Genomic DNA, 17,462 nt, shown 5'->3' with positions numbered 1-17,462 from the left:
AAGCAGTTCGATTATTTCGCGTCGCATTGTTTCCACGAAAACGGCAAAGACGAGCGCTCATTAATAAGGCAATTTCAAATCGCGCTGCTGAGAACACCGTACCAACCATCGGGCGCGCACAACATGCCCTGTTTTAGCTGGCTCCACATAGCTGCCCACCAAAACGGCAGAGCACAAGCGCTCATTAATAAGGCTAATTTCAATCGGTGCTGGAACACCGTACCAAAAATCGCGGCGCGCACAACAGCCCTGTTTTAGCTGGCTCCACAATAGCTGCTTTACGTCGCCGCAAGCGGGCTGTGAAGTTAAATCAGGACAAAAACTTCATGCTCAATATCACAAATCTAGTGCTGCACAACCAATTCCTTGCAACGGAAGGATAGTACTAGAAATGAAAACGAGCACAGAGGCGCGTGGAAGACACGCACGGGCTCTGTACGCACTTTTGCTGATAGCGTCGCAAAGAACGAGCAAGTGGAATTCGAAAACACTCACTCACCTTCGATGTGGCTGAGTCGGAGGCGATCATGGTGATCTTCGAGGCAACGTGTAGCCCATAACGAGCGAGCAACAAGTTGGAATATACAAAGATGTCACAGCGAGGCAAAGGGCACAGAAAACGCAGCAAACTCATCACGCAACCCACACACATACGTCGCACGCACAAAGTTCCGGAATGCGCCAAAGAGTCAACAGCGCAAGCGCGCATTCACACAAAAACGCGCATACAAATCCATGCTTTCATAGATATGAATTGCCATTTATTAACAAATCTTGTAATATAATGGTATTTCTTAACACTTTCTGTGGTTTGCAAGAGTGTGAAAGTTTTCTGCTTAGCTTCCTTGAGGAACTATTTTCTTTATCGCGGTAACGCAGTGCGCCGACCGGTCACGTACGGAGCGCGCGGGAAATAGTGCAAAATTCAAACGTCGCAAAATGTCGCGCCCTGTGTGCGCGCACAGCTTTAATCGTTTGTATTAAAAAGAAATATTATTTTAATACGTGAAGCAACCAGCGCGAAATGAACTACGGACCAGTAACGTACACAATTGTCGCTGTTCGCGCTTGTTAGTTGGACATCATGACGAACGGTAGACAGCATGCCGTCCCATTGATTAAACATTTGTACCTGTGCTTCTGCGCTACGATTTGCCACCGGCAAAGTATAACAGCGTAGATTGTGCGTGGTGGCCAAGCAGTTTCCCAGCACACTGGCCAGCACCCGTCTCTACGTGTTACAGAATAGACCTAGACTTTCATGTAAAATATGGGCACCACGTCGCAGAGATCACCCAAACTTGTTTCATTCTTTTGTGCGCTAAGGGCTAACAACTAAACGAAACGCACTCTTTAAAAAACATATTTATTTATTCTGCTAACATACTACTTTTCCCACCATCTTGCCATAATTAACATGGAGGCAATGCCGTTTTCTGACACAGACAGGGCACTGGCCACTTACAATAGAAGCCGATGGGAATCCAGGAGGTGCCCAATCATCGGTCATTGGTCACTGCTTATTGAGACGTTTGTCTTGTGCTCCAATTTTGTGTATATATATTCATACAGGGTGGTCATTTTTAAGTCTTACGGAATTTTTAGAAATCGCCTGTGGCAGGTAGCATAATTCTTATCATTGAGCTGGGTTAATCGATGAGGCGGACATTAGTAGCACGAGCAATCGAAACATAGATTAAACTAATTAACAACAAATCACTAATTAGCTTCTTATCTTATTACTTTACGACACATTGCGATTTACGAATTTGAGCCGGTGAGCTTGTCAGGCGTATCCACTTGGAATGAATTTCCAAAATGACACCAGTTTGGAAATATGCGCCATCAACTCGCCGTAAAAATGCACTGTTGTTACACTTACTTTGTTACCAAAATGCTGTTTTACACATTGAAGCACAACAGTAACTAAAACGCCCATGTATTTCGTCCCACACTTTGGGCAATAATATATCGAAACTGGTGTTATCCTGGAAGTTCATTTTAGGTGGATGCGTCTTGCAAACTCACCCGCTACAATTCATATATTGCAATATGTGTCGCAAATAATTAATTAAGAAGTTCATTTTTCAATTTTTGTTAATTATTAGAATATAGTTTCAATTTCTTGTGTTACTAATGTCCGTTTCTTCGAATAACCAAGCTAAGCGATAAGAATTATGCTACCTGTACAAACGATTTTTAAAAATTTTCGTAAAGCCTATAATTTTGAACACCCAGTATATACAGGGTGTCCGAACTTTCTTGCACCGACACTTAACTATAGGCAAATGCCACGTAGCTGGACAGAACCAAGGTAATGTTGTTTGCCGTCACTTACAGATACTCAATTTTTTGCGTTAGATAAATAATTAGATAGTCATTATAATTAATCATTATTAATCAATAAATAATAATAATTAGCTTCTCAGATATTATATTTAGATGAAAAGTGTTAATCAGAAAATTATAGAGCAACAGGAAAAACTCCCGATACAGCTTTCTGTTGCCCAATACGTGGTGCATTAAAGTGTTTTTCCGAGCGTGAAAGAAGCCCGCGGATACACGCATAGTGCCTCGAGCGGCTAGTTGTGGGGCAATTTTGCGTGTATTCGCGGGCTTCTTTCACGCTCGAAAAAAAAAAAAGAAAAAGAAAAAAAAAAATCAATTTTATGTTGCACGTATTGAGCAATAGAAAGCTGTGTCGGGAGTTTTTAGTGGCAGGAGCGTCGAGTGCCATTTGTTCTTTGGACAGTACTTCTGGTTCACCTCCTGAGATGATCAAGAGGTGAAAATAAATCGAAAAAAATTGTACAGTACAAAATTCACGAATTTCATTAGAGATATGATATCAGAGCATAAGTTTAGCTATAAGTTGAGTTACTGAAGTGTCTGGAACAATTAGAATTAATTAGCTGAGACGACCGGGGACGCAATCCAAGTAAATCAGAAAAATAGAAAAAAATGGTTCATTTCAGAATTCATGACTTTCATTATAGATATGATATCAAAGCATAAGTTTTGTTGCAAGCTGACTTGCTGAAGTGTCTGAGATAATTATAACTAATTAGCTGAGACCAGATTAAAAATAAATCAGGAAAAAAAGAAAAAAAGTAGTACAGTGCAAAATCCATCGGTTTATTTATAGACATGATATCAAAGCATAAGCTTAGTTCAAGTTGAGTTACTGAAGTGTCTAGAATAATTATAATTGATCAGAAATCACTTATTACTGCTTGCCAAAGCACAGAACACCAACGCCGGGATGCGAGTGCCAAAAAGAAACACCTAAGTCAAACTTTAAGGTTGCCTACTCTTTTAAGCATGAAATGCTTTTAGCTCCCGTTGTCGGCGATCTTCAAGTGACCTTGAGCCAAAAGCCAAAGCTGTTATCCGGGGCATTCAAAACGAGAACATGCCGGCAAGTTGAAAATGAAATTTAGTCACCCGTAGGCACGAGTACAACTGTGGCATGGACGTAGAGTGCAATATAGCGTACCGTACATGCAATACATTGTACTTGATATAAGCAAAACATATGAGCAAACAAAATAGTAAATGGTGTCTGCTTGGCACTGGCTTTGCCACACATCAAAAACCACTATGACAAGTTGCGAGAACAAAACGAGATCATCCGAGCAACCAGTCAAACTTGAAAAAAGGTGGTCTCTGGCACCAACCCTTTACTACACATGCTAGTTACTCTCCAAACAAATTACAAAAAAATTGCTTGCGAGTTCTTCCCAATGTTTCTTGACAACATCACTCAAGCTGTAACTTCTATTACGCTGAAGTGTTATTTGTCATTTCCAATGGCGACGTTCAAAAGGCAGATAGATACAGGGGCAGATAAAGTGGGACGATCCTGGAGGCAGTGCAGAAAGGGTCCAAGATCAATGGCACCCCTTCTATGTGGGCCGATCCTGGAGGCAGTGCAGAAAGGGTCCAAGCTCAATGGCACACATCCCCTGTGGGCACGGGGACCTGTAACGCTTCCTTGAACTGCCCTTGTCATACGTTGGACCCAAAGAGACAAAATCAACAGCCCTTCCTCTGTCGAGAAAATGGAGTACTGACTATTGATATGTTGTTGGCATATTGCTGAGGAATTGTTGACACAATATCCTTTCAATAATGCCTCAATAGTTATTGAACGTACACAACAATACCTCAACAATAATGTTGTTGAGCACTTCACAACAGTAAAGTCATTGACTAATTGTTGTTGACATATTGTTGAATAATGTTGAGTATAATTGAGAAGTGTTGAGCAATATTGACATTGGATATATATATGAAAGCAAAGCTTGTCGCCATAAGCATCTTACGTAAGCAAAGACATATCTTACGTAAGCAAAGCTTGTCGTCCGATTCTAGCATGCTGATTCTAGCGTGACGGCTTCCGAAGCCCAGGAGAAACGTCAGCGAAGAGCCGCCGACCCTGAATTTAGGGCAAACGAAGCGGAACGCCTGCGGCAGCGTCGTCTTGCCACAAGCTCCCCCAGTTACGACTCGAGAGATAGGCATTTGGTTCAAGTTATGTGACACTCTATATATTTAGTGGTGATTAAGTGAACAATAAAACAATATATATGTGTAAAACACATACACGTCTACATGTGTGTGTTTCAGATATATATTTAATGTCAGTATTGCTCAACAATTCTCAATAGTACTCAACATTATTCAACAATATGTCAACAACAATTAGTCAATGACTTTACTGTTGTGAAGCGCTCAACAACTTTATTGTTGAGGTATTGTTGTGTACGTTCAATAAGTATTGAGACATTATTGAAAGGATATTGTGTCAACACTTCCTCAACAATATGCCAACAACATTTCAATAGTCATTTTATAAGGGAGAGTAGTAGGGGCCGTTGCATCGAAATGACGGAGCACGGGCCCTGACCTGAGAACTCGTTTGACGGTCTGGAAGGCGGCTTCACAGTCTTCCGACCACACAAAGGACGCGCTCGAAGTCAGAAGTTTGTGTAGAGGAGTTGCCATCGTGGCGAAGTCACGGAGAAAGCGGCAGAAGTAGGACGCCAGTCCTAGAAAGCTGCGGAGTTCTATTAGTGCGGCTGGTGGCAGAAATTGCAGTACTGCAGCGATTTTATCGGGATCAGGCTGGATGCCATGCTTCCTGACGACGTGGCCCAATACTTCAATGCTTCGGCTTGCAAAGCGACACTTTTTAGTAGTGAGTTGCAGACCAGCTTTTTCTAGACACGCGAGAACTTGGTCTAGACGTTGTAGGTGCTGGGAGAAACTCGACGAAAAGATGACAATGTCGTCCAAGTAACAAAGGCAGGTTTCCATTTTAAGCCCCGGAGTATGGTATCTATCATACGTTCAAACGTAGCTGGTGCATTGCACAGTCCAAAAGGCATCACGTTAAATTTGAAAAGGCCATCAGGTGTAGCAAACGCAGTCTTTTCTTTATCTGGCTCATGCATGGCAATCTGCCAATATCCGGAGCGCAAGTCGAGGCTCGAGAAATACTCGGCACCTTGTAAGGTATCCAAAGCATCGTCAATACGAGGCATTGGATAAACATCCTTACGGGTAATTTTGTTTAGCGCCCTATAATCGATGCAAAAGCGCACAGAACCATCCTTTTTTTAACAAGCAGAACAGCAGAAGACCAAGGGCATGCTGAAGGCCTTATAATGTTGCGTGTCAGCATGTCGTTCACTTGGTCTTCTATAACTTTTCTCTCCGAACGTGATACACGGAACGGGCGACGGCGAATGATGCGAGAGCCGTCTGTTTCAATTCGATGATTAGTTACAGTGGTCTGACCCAGGCCTCGCGAAGAAACGTCAAACAAGCTTCATGCTTCATTAAAATGGTGAGGAGTGCATTGGTCTGGGCCGGATTGAAATCTGCACTCAAGGTGGCCCTAATAGCACTATTGTGGCCTTCTGCGGGCGTACATTGCGCGGAAGATGTGGCGGGCGAAACACTGACGACACATACCGGCGCAGCGTCAGCGAGCTTGGCGACAGTAGACCCTTTCGGCAGTAGTAGTGGCTCAGGAGTCGTATTAAATAAAGGCTGCGAGGCTGGCATAGCCACTCGAGAACCGGACTAAGCAAGAAGCGATCGCGAGTCCTCGAGAAATGCAACGGTGAGGAGGTACAACCAATGCGTCTCCGTCGACAATGTCTGTTGACCCAACGGTAATATAATACGTTCTTCGTCTGGTGGGATAAGAAAATCCGCTGCTGCAATAAGGTTGGGACACGGGGAATCGAAAACTGGATAAGTCTCGGTGTCGCTGATGTGAATCCTTGGGTCGCCGCACGAAATTAGTGCAGAAGCAGCGGACAGGAAGTCCCATCCTAATATAATCTGATGAGCGCAAGTCAAAAGCACCGCAAGTTGCACATGATGACGAATACCGTCTATCAGAACGCGAGCTGTGCACTGTCGGGTAGGAAACATGGGAACGTCATTGGCACCACATAGGACTGGACCAACATACGGCGTTTGCACTTTTCGCCGACGAAAGCACAGTTCACGATGTATAACAGAAATAACGGCTCCAGTATCTACAAGGGCGTCGACAGAAACACCTTCCATACAAACCGATAGCAAATTGGCGGGGCGAGCAGGAGGAATTGGGACAGTCCGACACGATGCAGTTTCTACTCCAAAAACTGCAGCCTCTAGTTTTTCGAACGGGTGTCCAGAACATGGGAAGCAGCGCGCAAGGGCGATGAGGAACGGCGGTAAGGTGAGGAGAGCGACGCCGGGGCGAGCGGGATGCTCGAGCCATGTCCTGGGAAGGTGAAGGAGAGCGACCAGAGGAGGTTGTGTACGGTCCGGGAACGTAGTAATCTGGCCCTGGTGTCCTGTCACGCTCAAAGTTGGCGTAGCCTCGCCTTTCACCTGGGTGACGCCCGGGAACGGAGGAGTCAAACCTAGGTACGCTGTCTCGCTCAAAGGTAGCATAGCCCCGCCTTTCATCCTGCTGACGACGACGGCAGTAGCGAGAAATGTGGCCGCGAATATCGCAGTAGAAACAAACCGGGCGCGACGACCGCCACGGAGAGTAGTACGGCTGTGCAGGAGTATTCGCTGCCCGCGAAGCTAGGGGGTCGTGGTAAGCTTCGGCAGGTCGAGACCGAACGGTCGAGGGAGGCCGGGAGGCAATTCCGGCATAACTTGGCGGACGAAATGGTCCAGTAGACTTTTCCATTTTAGCGTTTGTCATCGACGCCAGTTCGTCCTTGATTATGTCACGCAGTCCAGTAGGAGCGGGGCGAACGGTCGCAAGCGTCGCAGGTCCAGAAAGGTGTCCGTGAAGTTCCTCCCTGATGAGAGTGCGTATCAGGGCTCGCAACTCAGCATCACCGTTGAGACGAGGGTCGCAAGAGGCGCGTGGCAGGCGAATAGACTGGAGCCTGTCTAGACGTTGGCATGCTGTGATAATATCACCAACGCAGTTTGGGCTCTGCATGACGAGAGCATTGAAGGCGACTGTGTTGATGCCCTTCAGTATGTGGCGAACGCGGTCAGCTTCCGCTATGTCACTCTGTGCGCGCCGGCAGAGAGCGAGGACGTCCTCAATGCAGGATGTATAAGACTCGTCCTGTTCTTGTACGTGCGTTGCCAGCCTCTGTTTCGCGATTTCGGAGCGTCCAGATGACATGCCGAATATCTGGCGAAATTGCTGGGTGAATGATGGCCAGTCCGAAAAGTCACTTTTGTGGTGAAAAAACCACGTGTTCGCAACATCGGTTAGGTAAAAGGAGACATACCGCAATTTGTGCGTGTCGTCCCAATGGTTGACGTCGCTTGCTCTGTTGTAGTGATCGAGCGAATCTTCCACGTCGTCGCCGCGGAGGCCGGCAAAGACGGGAGGATCACGGTGATCACGGGAGGATCACCGCCCAGGTAGGCCCAGCTGGCTGAGCAGAGGTGGTAGCAGCACTGGTGGATGGGTTGGTTTCTGCCATCACCGTGGTAGGCGAGAGCAAACGACGACCGGTACGGACCGGAGCTCCAGGGGAATCGGGAAAGTAAGAGGACGTGGGAATCGAAGCACGCTCCACTACTTGTGAGACGTGGACCGATGCGATGCCCGTATTTCCGAGCAGTCGCCCGAGTCAGAGACGAAGCACCGCACGAGACAAAAGATGATGACGAGTTGTATGTACAGATGACGATGACGATGTGCGCAAATTGCGCTCACAATATATATATATATATATATATATATATATATATATATATATATATATATATAAAGTAACTGGATATTTCAGTAGGCCGAGCGTATTTAGAAAAATGAAAAGCACAACAAGAACAGTTATGGTCGGTGCACCGATCAAAACTGTTGAGTAAATAAACCTAAGATAACCGCGAAGTTGTGCTTCTCATTTCTCTCTCTCTTTCTATATATATATATATATATATATATATATATATAAATACATTGATTTTACCGAAATGGACATATCGCAGGGTAAGATAGCTCAAGAGATGAGGTTCATTCCTCTCTTTTTCTCCACTGCTCAGCATCTTGAACAGTGTTCTTTACTGAGTAAATTTTTTGACACCGTTGCGTTCTTAGAACAATATAACCAGTTGATGGCACAAATACTTTATTAAGCCTGCACTGAATATGACGGCAGCAGCGCAGTAGCTTTACGACGCCCTGCGCTGCGGCTAGTCTATATACTACGTAAGTGAGCTCACACGGCAGATGCGTGTACAGCACTGCTGCATATCTATTTATTTTTATGCTTATTTCGTAACTCATTACATCTCAGTTTTCGTGCTTATTAGTGCTGTAGTACCTTATTGACTATATTGCAACAAAGTCCCACCTGTGATTTTTAACCATCAGTACTGTAGAATCCATATTATTGAGTGACTGACACCACCGGATTCTCTGGCCTCACTAACTACGCTTCCCTTCTCTTGGCAACCGTTCCGCAACTCTATATAAGAGACCTCCGGTTATCCGCCTCACGCGCTACGCGGCCGTCTCAGCTCCATTCCTGCCTCCTAATCTGAACTATTAAATTGGTTACTCCGTTTTGCCATGTAATCAACACCACTGTCTTCAGGTCTCTTAACTTTAAATGATGGGGTTTACGCGCCAGAACCCCGATCTCATTATTAGATTACGAGGCACGCCGTAGTGGGGGACTCCGGAATAATTTGGACCTCTAGGGTTTATCTAACGTGCACCTAAATCTATGTAGATGGGTGTTATCGCATTTTTCCCCATCGAAATGCGGCAGCTGTGGCCGGGATTCGATCCCTTGACCTCGTGCTTAGCAGCCCCACACAATCGCCACTAAGCAATAACTGTGGGTATCTCTTAACTTCCTCAAGTGCCTTAAAGCGGTAGGTTTGGCACATATGCACATACCGAAGAAAGTGGACCGAGAAACAGCGGCGAACGTCTTCTACGGGGTCGGGTTATACTACCATCGCCATAGGTGCCCTTGTGAACATTATCATAAATTTAACCTTAATCACACTAAGCCAGCATACCATTTGCGCCATAATAACTTAGTGGTGGAGATAACAAGATTGTGTCTGCTCATCAAGAAATAAACATTGTCGCCACCCTGTGCCGAGTGGTTTTGCGACAAGATTTGCACTCGTTTACTAATATGTACTGAGGGGAGGACAGACGACATAGACGCACATGGTTTCATGCCCTGCATAGAACTGCAAGCACTGACTTTAAAATAGTGTCCTTGTTCAACCGCACCTGATTGTTGCGTTACGGACATCAGACTTCTCCTCCAACACAATCGTGAAGAATTTTTACAACAGAACACTGAACTATTGTTTTGCGAGTCACTCGGGCAACCAGAACGTTGCAGTTCAACGACGCACCCGACCGCAAGAGAAAAAAGAAAGAGAGAAAAGAAACGTTTTTTTTTTACCTGTAACCGCACTTATAAATACTGCAATCAGGATAGTTCCGATGAGAGCGAAAAAACTACTCCAGAAGTATGACAAGCGCAAGATGAAGAACGTTTCTTCTGATCTGCATAAAAAAATCAGCACAGAAATGCCTAAGAATAACGTTTTCTTTTTTATGAATGCTGTCAATTTCGTTTTAACCGACAGCTGCGGTTTGGCAAGCTTATTATTGACAGCATTAGTACGGTAGTTTAGCTCGGGGCGAGGGGCGTATTTATATGTAAATATGTTGTTGGTGGATGAGCAATTCAATTAGATGACTACCATAGTGTTTTGATTGAGAAATATTGTTCCCTGAAATGAAGAGAAAAACAAGAATCATTCCGTTGAGTTTTCGAAAAGGCATTACTTAGGCCAAGAATTTCAGAAAAAAAAAGGAAATTTGGAAATGCAGTGCAGTTTCCCCAGTTGCCTAAACTGGTGGCGAAATATGAAATGGCGGTGAATTATTAGAAAGGATGGCGCATTATTTCACAGATTGCGCAAAATAGGTTCATTTGTCACTCACCCTCACACACCGAAAAACTAGCACCATGATTCATAGCGGCATCACATAATTAAATAATGTCTGTTTCATATGTTCGTATAGGTTCAGGAAACAAAAATGTTATCGTGATTTATTATGGCGGATTTAGTGTTCTATACTTCATCCTTCATTCAGAAAGTATTTTATTTTCACCTGTTGCAACAAAAAAAATTATGACCCAGACAAAAAATAAAACACTGCATGCGCTGCCTGTAACATATTTATTTTAACATGAATCCTTGGTTCAGTGGTTACCGAGAAAGACCTTCTATCTATTCGGTATGTATTTTTATAGAAGGTCTCGAGCTAAGTTGTCCTGATAAGGCTCAGACAACAGATTCTCTTATTTGCTGTGAAAATGTACCGCTTGAATCTTATGGTCGACTTGGCTATTGCATAAAAACGAACAGTATGCATACAGTGCAGATTTATTATTCACCACCTTCACATTTATAAGCGCACAGCCTGAGGAAACTTCCACATATAGAGAGCACAAGGAGCTATCCTATAGCTTGTCATAAATTAGTGAACGTTAGTGCAGCTATTCTGAAACAGCGTTGCCCGTCTCTTGGTAACTTCTGCATTTTTATTTCTCCATTGTTCTGTCATGTTAATGAAACATGCGGAGCCACATTATGCCCAACTTTTCCCTCACCTAGTATTAGGCTCTTACCACACGTACGCTTGCTCGCGCGCAAGCTCGCGTCTACGCGACTTGCGCCTGCCGCGCAACGAGAGGAATTTCGGTTTACATCCACAAAGACGCGCGACACCGCGCGCTCACTGGGCTCACTCATAGGCGCCTTGGCAGACGCAACTTGGTACTTTGATATGGGCAGTATTGTAAAATGCGTTGATATCTATAAATCTAATTGTTATATTCTTAGAGCTTATAGATCAGCCCAAAAGTGAAAGAAGAAGCACTTTCTTGCATGATATGAATCTGTTTCACTGAGAGTTGAGTGTACCTCGCTCTAGCTGCATATACAGGCTCGAGGCAGCCTAAGCGCGCGACAACAGAGGAGCTGTTCACCGAGATCGTGCCGCGTTCCGACGCGTGCGAGCCGTGCCGCAGCGTCTGCGCATGCGTAGGGGCGCGCGCGCGCGAGTTTGCGTGCGTCTGTAAGCGTACGTGTGGGCTGGGCTTTAGTGCTTGATCGCTTGCTGGCAAATAGTGTGCTTAGGCTACAGGAAGTAATTAAACGTTTCCTTCCTTAAAAAAACTACTGCTTATGTTTAGTTAAGTACAAGACCAAGGGTAGGAGTTTTAGTGTACTTACTCAAGGTTTGGTACTGTAAAGGTAGTGTTAAGTGGTGAAAATGTGCTACTGTGGTTTCCAGGGCAGTAATCAAGAGATACCGGAAGCCTTGCAGCTCTTGTTCCACTTTTGAGAGTTTCAGCCATGTGCCACAATTGGTAACCGAGCATCAAGAGTGTCGCCCCACCAGCACCCTGCATTTGGTCATTACAAATATATACAATTGGTCAGTGTTACAGATGTCTTGAAAGTGCAACTGTAAATTAAGCCTGAAATACGTATCCCTTTTATTCACAGTGTTTCACAGTACATTCCCGCTAAGAACTCAGTGTATGCAAATCTGCACGTTTTATCATATATTTGTGGTAACAGCCGTGGCCAACCAAAATAAGTCTTTAGTATTCGCACCTGGGTGTCAATAGAACACGAACAAAGGTCAGAATCATATAAAAAATGGCAAATGAAAAATAAAAAAAATAAATCACGCGCCATTCCACTACTGTGAGTGTGGATTACCAGCGAAGCAGTTTAGCACACGTGATAGAGTTGACAAAGAATTTAGATCAAAGGTATGAAGAAATTTTGTTTCTCGTTTATTTTACACTTTTATTTTGATTGGCGGTCTTATCGGTGGCATACATTCGCGTGGAAGACTACCGCCACCTCGGGGAGACGGAGTAAACTAGACACGCGCGACGGGACCGCCACCCGGGAGATCTGAAGGAAACAGGTAAGCAAGCGTTTGGAACGACACAAAGAGAGGGCGGTGCGAGCGTACACATAGCCGGCGCGGGTCGCACAGCGGCAAATCTTTGAGAAACCTTTATTATCTACATGAGAGTGTACTGATTTTGAAAATGGTACCTCATGATAACTAATCTAATTAAGATACATATCCAGGTGATGATACGTATACGCTTTTGCATAGAATGAAATGATTTTGCATCTAATTTTGTAAGCTGAGTTTTTGCACACGCAGATCTGTTGACGGACACGAAAAATCTAGGGAACCCTAGCCAAACACAGCTTCACTGTAAAAATCCGCAGAACCCGTCTCACTATGTCTGTTGACGGTAATGCGTTAAGAAATAAATAAAAATTGCGACACAACGTATTGCCACCGTCGAAACGAGTTATGTATTAGCCGTGTACTGCAGCGGGCACTTCAAAACACGTGGCGCTGCCTAGTGGCGCTGCCTAGAAGTGGAGTGTGACACGCCGGCGCTTGCAAATGATGAGAACGTTTCCTCAATCGCCGCACACCCAGTGGCACATGCCCAGTGAGCCATATTGGCGACAGGTTCATTTAAGACGTACCCAGTTCATTCATGGCGCAGCTCGATAAAGTATTTGCGTGAAACATGTTCTATAAAGAGCGGCACATACCGAGTACATTTGTGCTTCAGCATGTTAAAGCGGCTTGTTGTTGTCCTGGATGAACCCGTGTCACGTGGGTTCAATTCCGCCCAGCTTCGGATAAATTTAAAGGATCGGTGTTGTCGTTGTAGAGCGGAATACACCTACTGGCCCCAGTGATTCAAGTTGGCACCGAACAACCCTTACAAAAAATTCTAGTAACTTTCAATTAAATTTTTTTAGACAAATGTTACTAAAACCTACGAACGGTCTATTGAAAGTTCTCAAACCGTTTTTAAACTTCCTAAGTACTTCATACCAACATACTGTCGACTATTGGCCACAGCTATTCAATTAAAATTTCATTTACAAACTTTCTTGAAACGATGAATGAACATCCTTCAAACATTAAAAGCAGGGCATCTTTTTACTTCTTAGAAACATGCTAGCAACTTTTTTCCTACTTTTTGCCGTTCACCTTAGAAACATCCTTGTAACTTTTTTCCAACTTTCTGTTGCTTCACTAGAAACTTCCTAGTAACTTTTTTCCTACTTTTTGCTGTTCGCCCTAGAAACATCCTTGTAACTTTTTTCCAACTTTCTGTTGCCTGACCTAGAAACATCCTAGTAACCTTTTTCCTACTTTTTGCTGTTCACCCTAGAAACATCCTTGTAACGTTCTTTCAACTTTCTGTTGCTTGCTCTAGAAACATTCTTGTAGCTTTTTTCCAACTTTGTTGCTCGCCCTAGAAACATCCTGGTGACATTTATCGACTTTTTCCAGCATTTTTTAAACTTGTCTTGTAGTGCTCTGATGCAACCTTGAACATATAAAAGTATGTACCTGTTAGCGAAACACACCAATCTTTTCAAACACTGAGGTTTATTTTCCAACCCTTTCATACATGCCCTAAGAAGCCACAAGCAAGCAGTGACTATAATGTGGTCTGGATATCTCCCGTGTTCTTGATATCCCTCTTGCTGCAAGCCTAAAGGAGGAAGAATGCAATAATAGTTAGCCTTATGAATTGTATCTGGTCAAGATAGCATGATGCAGTCATCCACAAGAATTTGACTTCGAATGACCCACAATCAAAACGAAGATTTCAACTGACTGCCTTGCCACACATACTTAGAATGGCATTCACACCTCTGGGGTGCAAAGCTTCTTGTTGGGCGACGTCCTTGTGAGTATTGGAACACCACCCAAAAAGTGACTGAAGCATTGCTGAAGCAAAACTGCTGCACATGATATGCATGTGTTACATGTAGGAATCGTACACTTGTATAAAGTATCTGTAAATCAGTTGCAGTAAAGATACTCAAAGTTTTTAGAATGGCTTCAGCGAGATATGCCGAACTCAATAAATGCGATGACATGCGTAAAGCACTTTTTGCCTAAACCATGTCTTTAGGTGGTAGAAAACATTTTTATAGACCCTCTGGTGCGCATTATTCACAGTTTCAAAACTCAATTTGCTAAAACCACAACAAATTATTATATTAAAAAGTGACTATTTCAATATTTCCACCAAGTGCAGGGCAGCTTGAGCATGAAGCAAGCTTCCTTGTGACATCTCAGTAAATCCGAGGTAGTGAGCATGTGGTACCACAAACCACAGATGCACACATGTTCTGGGCAGTAGTCAGCAGTGTTACCATGTCACTGGAAGCTTGTGTATTAGGCTGCTGACAAGTAATAGGAAAGAAAAGGTAAAAAGGATTGTTTGCATTTCAGATAAGTGACAGCAAAGAACAAGCTTTATCCAATGTCAACTGGGGAATGGAAGAGACATGCTGAAAAAAATGCCAATGTAAAGGCGAACGCTCAGTGTTCAGCTGCACTGTCGTGGCTTGCTACTGCCGGCAGAAAAAAAAGTGCCAATGTAACGGCGAACAGTCAGCATTCAGCTGCCCTGTCGTGGCTTGCAACTACTGTGCTGTGCGGATTGTTGTGATTTAGCAGTTTGCGTTACCACCTAAAATTTCTGTAAAATACAAAGGAGACCAGCTTCCTGCTTGAAGCCAACTTGCACTTCGGGTGCATATTGAACTTGTCACATTAAAAGGTTATTGGTTAGTTATATGCTTGAGGAATTACCTTCTCATACTGTGGCTAGGGATTCAGCAGCTACCTAATAAAGATAATCTTGCTGTTTGTATGCTAATTTTACGAGATGAAGTACGGTACAAAATACATAAGTGTGAGCGATTAGAGGGAACAATATAGGCGCACAGGCAATAGTGTGAGAAGTGAGCTTCACAATACTCCATAATAAAAATGACAAAAAGATACACATCTTGAGACCTCATGCTTCTCAACGATTATCTTAAAAAGGCAAACTGACTAGATTAATATACAGTCTGTAGAGAGTTTATCATGCAGTTACTCAAGTAAGGGTTATATTTAGCTCAGAGGAGGCTAGTTAAAGGTAAGTTAATTAAACTGAGGACCCCCCAGATGACCAAAAGTGATATGCAAGTGATTTGCCACTAGAAATCATGAAAATGGCACACACAGTAAAGTTTGTACGCACCTTTGTAAAAGCACGCAGATCAGGTGCGTTATAGTGGTGCTCTCCAGCTTGCAGCAGTGCTGCAGGTTCCTGTGGGATGCCTCCAGAATCCGCATAGCCTTCAACTGCAAGAAATGAATAATTTATTGCAATGTAAATCTAGAAACCTGTCATATCAGTGTAATACTGAATTGCAAAGAGCCTCACACTAGCAGCTACATTAATGCGCGTCTCGTACGAATCTTTCCACTATATCTCAGGAGGTTACACAGTTATGTTGTAACAAGTGAGATTCCATGCGGGAATGCAGCAAACATAAGACTACCAGAAAAATCACCGAAACTAAAATATGTAATAAAGCAAAAGAGCATTGGATTATGAAGAAAAATACTGAGCACATGAAAAGTATTTTGAACCCTAGGCCGTGTTTGTTTAGCGATGATATTCCTTCTTGCTCTTCGTCAGTGGTTTGACCGACGCGCCGCCCGTGTTATGAACTGGAATAGCCGGCCGTTCACGGTGGGTGGTAAGAGTGACGTAGGATAGAGCGCAAAGTAGCGCCACGAAATCGCAGCCCTTACTTTATTACTACAAGGCACAGTCATTACCTATGACTGGAAGAGCTGGCATACTGTTCTTTAGATGAATATGTATATATAGTAAAAGCCAGCGTCTGATTGGGATGTCTCGATTAAAAAGAAACCTCGTCATTGCAATATCTGCGTATATCTGCCTTGCAATATAGAACACGACAGGTTCTATAGTTCAATATAGAATACAGACAGGTTCTCGCGATGCGGGCTTTGAAAGTGAACTGTATACAAAAAAGTCTTCATACAAGCTAATATGTGCGCATGCGTCAAACATAGCTATCCTGTGCCAACGCGTGAAGCCCATAACACATCGACGTATACGCACGTGCAGTGTACTCACGGAAATGCTTAAATACGGAATAATTTTCTGCCGGGAAACTACCCAACAAACAGTAACTTGCAGTGTTTCCATAATTGTGTTCCCATTCAGTCAGAGCTGTTGCGTTTGCGCACCGCTTATCAGCCAGCGCCCAAGTCTGGCTAATCTGTTCCAGACGATAATCTGTTTCGCGCATGTGCGCTGATATGTTTTCACTCGCCCTTTGATCACGGCGTTCCTTTATAAAGGACTGCGGATCACGCCATTGGCGCTTCTTTTTGTACACCTTCTTTCGGCAAGCATGCCGCATTAAAAGTACGTTCTTCCTTCTCCCGGCTTTGAATACAACTCGGTCAAACGTAACAGCAATCAGATGGGGTAGCATATTTCACAGGAAAATGCAAGTACGCGATAACATCAACAGAAGCTTTCGTAAAATTGCTTACTATATGTGCACCAGAAACATGGACAACTTACGCTCAGAATGCGCTCTGCTCTTGTTACACAAAGCTCATTACATGAACCATAAGCTACAACAACGCGCACAAGCGCCAAACTTGCTTACCTTTCAAGACGTAGTCAACAAACGCTCTTTCGTCTCACGGGTACCGTGGCACCAACTCTCTTTCGGGCGCAAACACTGTAGAGCTGCCGATGAACTACAGCACCACGAATGCACAACCTACAACAAATTCCTCCATACACTGAGATGAAGCCCCAGTACCAGGCTTTTGACGAGAGAGCGCAGGCAGGCGGGAACAAAGGCAGCTTGGACGGGCGCAGTAAGACACTGTTGACACTGGCGTATCGCACGAAACCCACGGCGAACACACGGCATTTCACGAGTCCAGAGGTCGTGCGATGGTTAATGCACACGATAAGAAGCACATTTTGCCTAGGCACTTCTAATATAAAATTCAACTACCACCTCACTGCAAC

General features: G+C 44.0%; 1 long non-coding RNA gene across 1 annotated transcript; it reads right to left on the bottom strand.

Moving 5' to 3' along the window:
- Positions 1-13,961: 13,961 nt before the first annotated feature.
- Positions 13,962-17,462, bottom strand: LOC125944588 (uncharacterized). Its single transcript, XR_007466291.1, has 3 exons — positions 17,089-17,462; positions 15,633-15,736; positions 13,962-14,084 (listed from the first exon to the last, which is right to left on the bottom strand). It is a non-coding gene; the product is annotated as an uncharacterized LOC125944588 (long non-coding RNA).

The sequence above is a fragment of the Dermacentor silvarum genome, chromosome 3 (genome assembly GCF_013339745.2).
Source record: "Dermacentor silvarum isolate Dsil-2018 chromosome 3, BIME_Dsil_1.4, whole genome shotgun sequence".
Lineage (NCBI taxonomy): Eukaryota > Metazoa > Arthropoda > Arachnida > Ixodida > Ixodidae > Dermacentor > Dermacentor silvarum.
The sequence above is the reverse complement of the archived record's forward strand: the minus strand, read 5'-3'. Positions and strand labels throughout refer to the sequence as shown.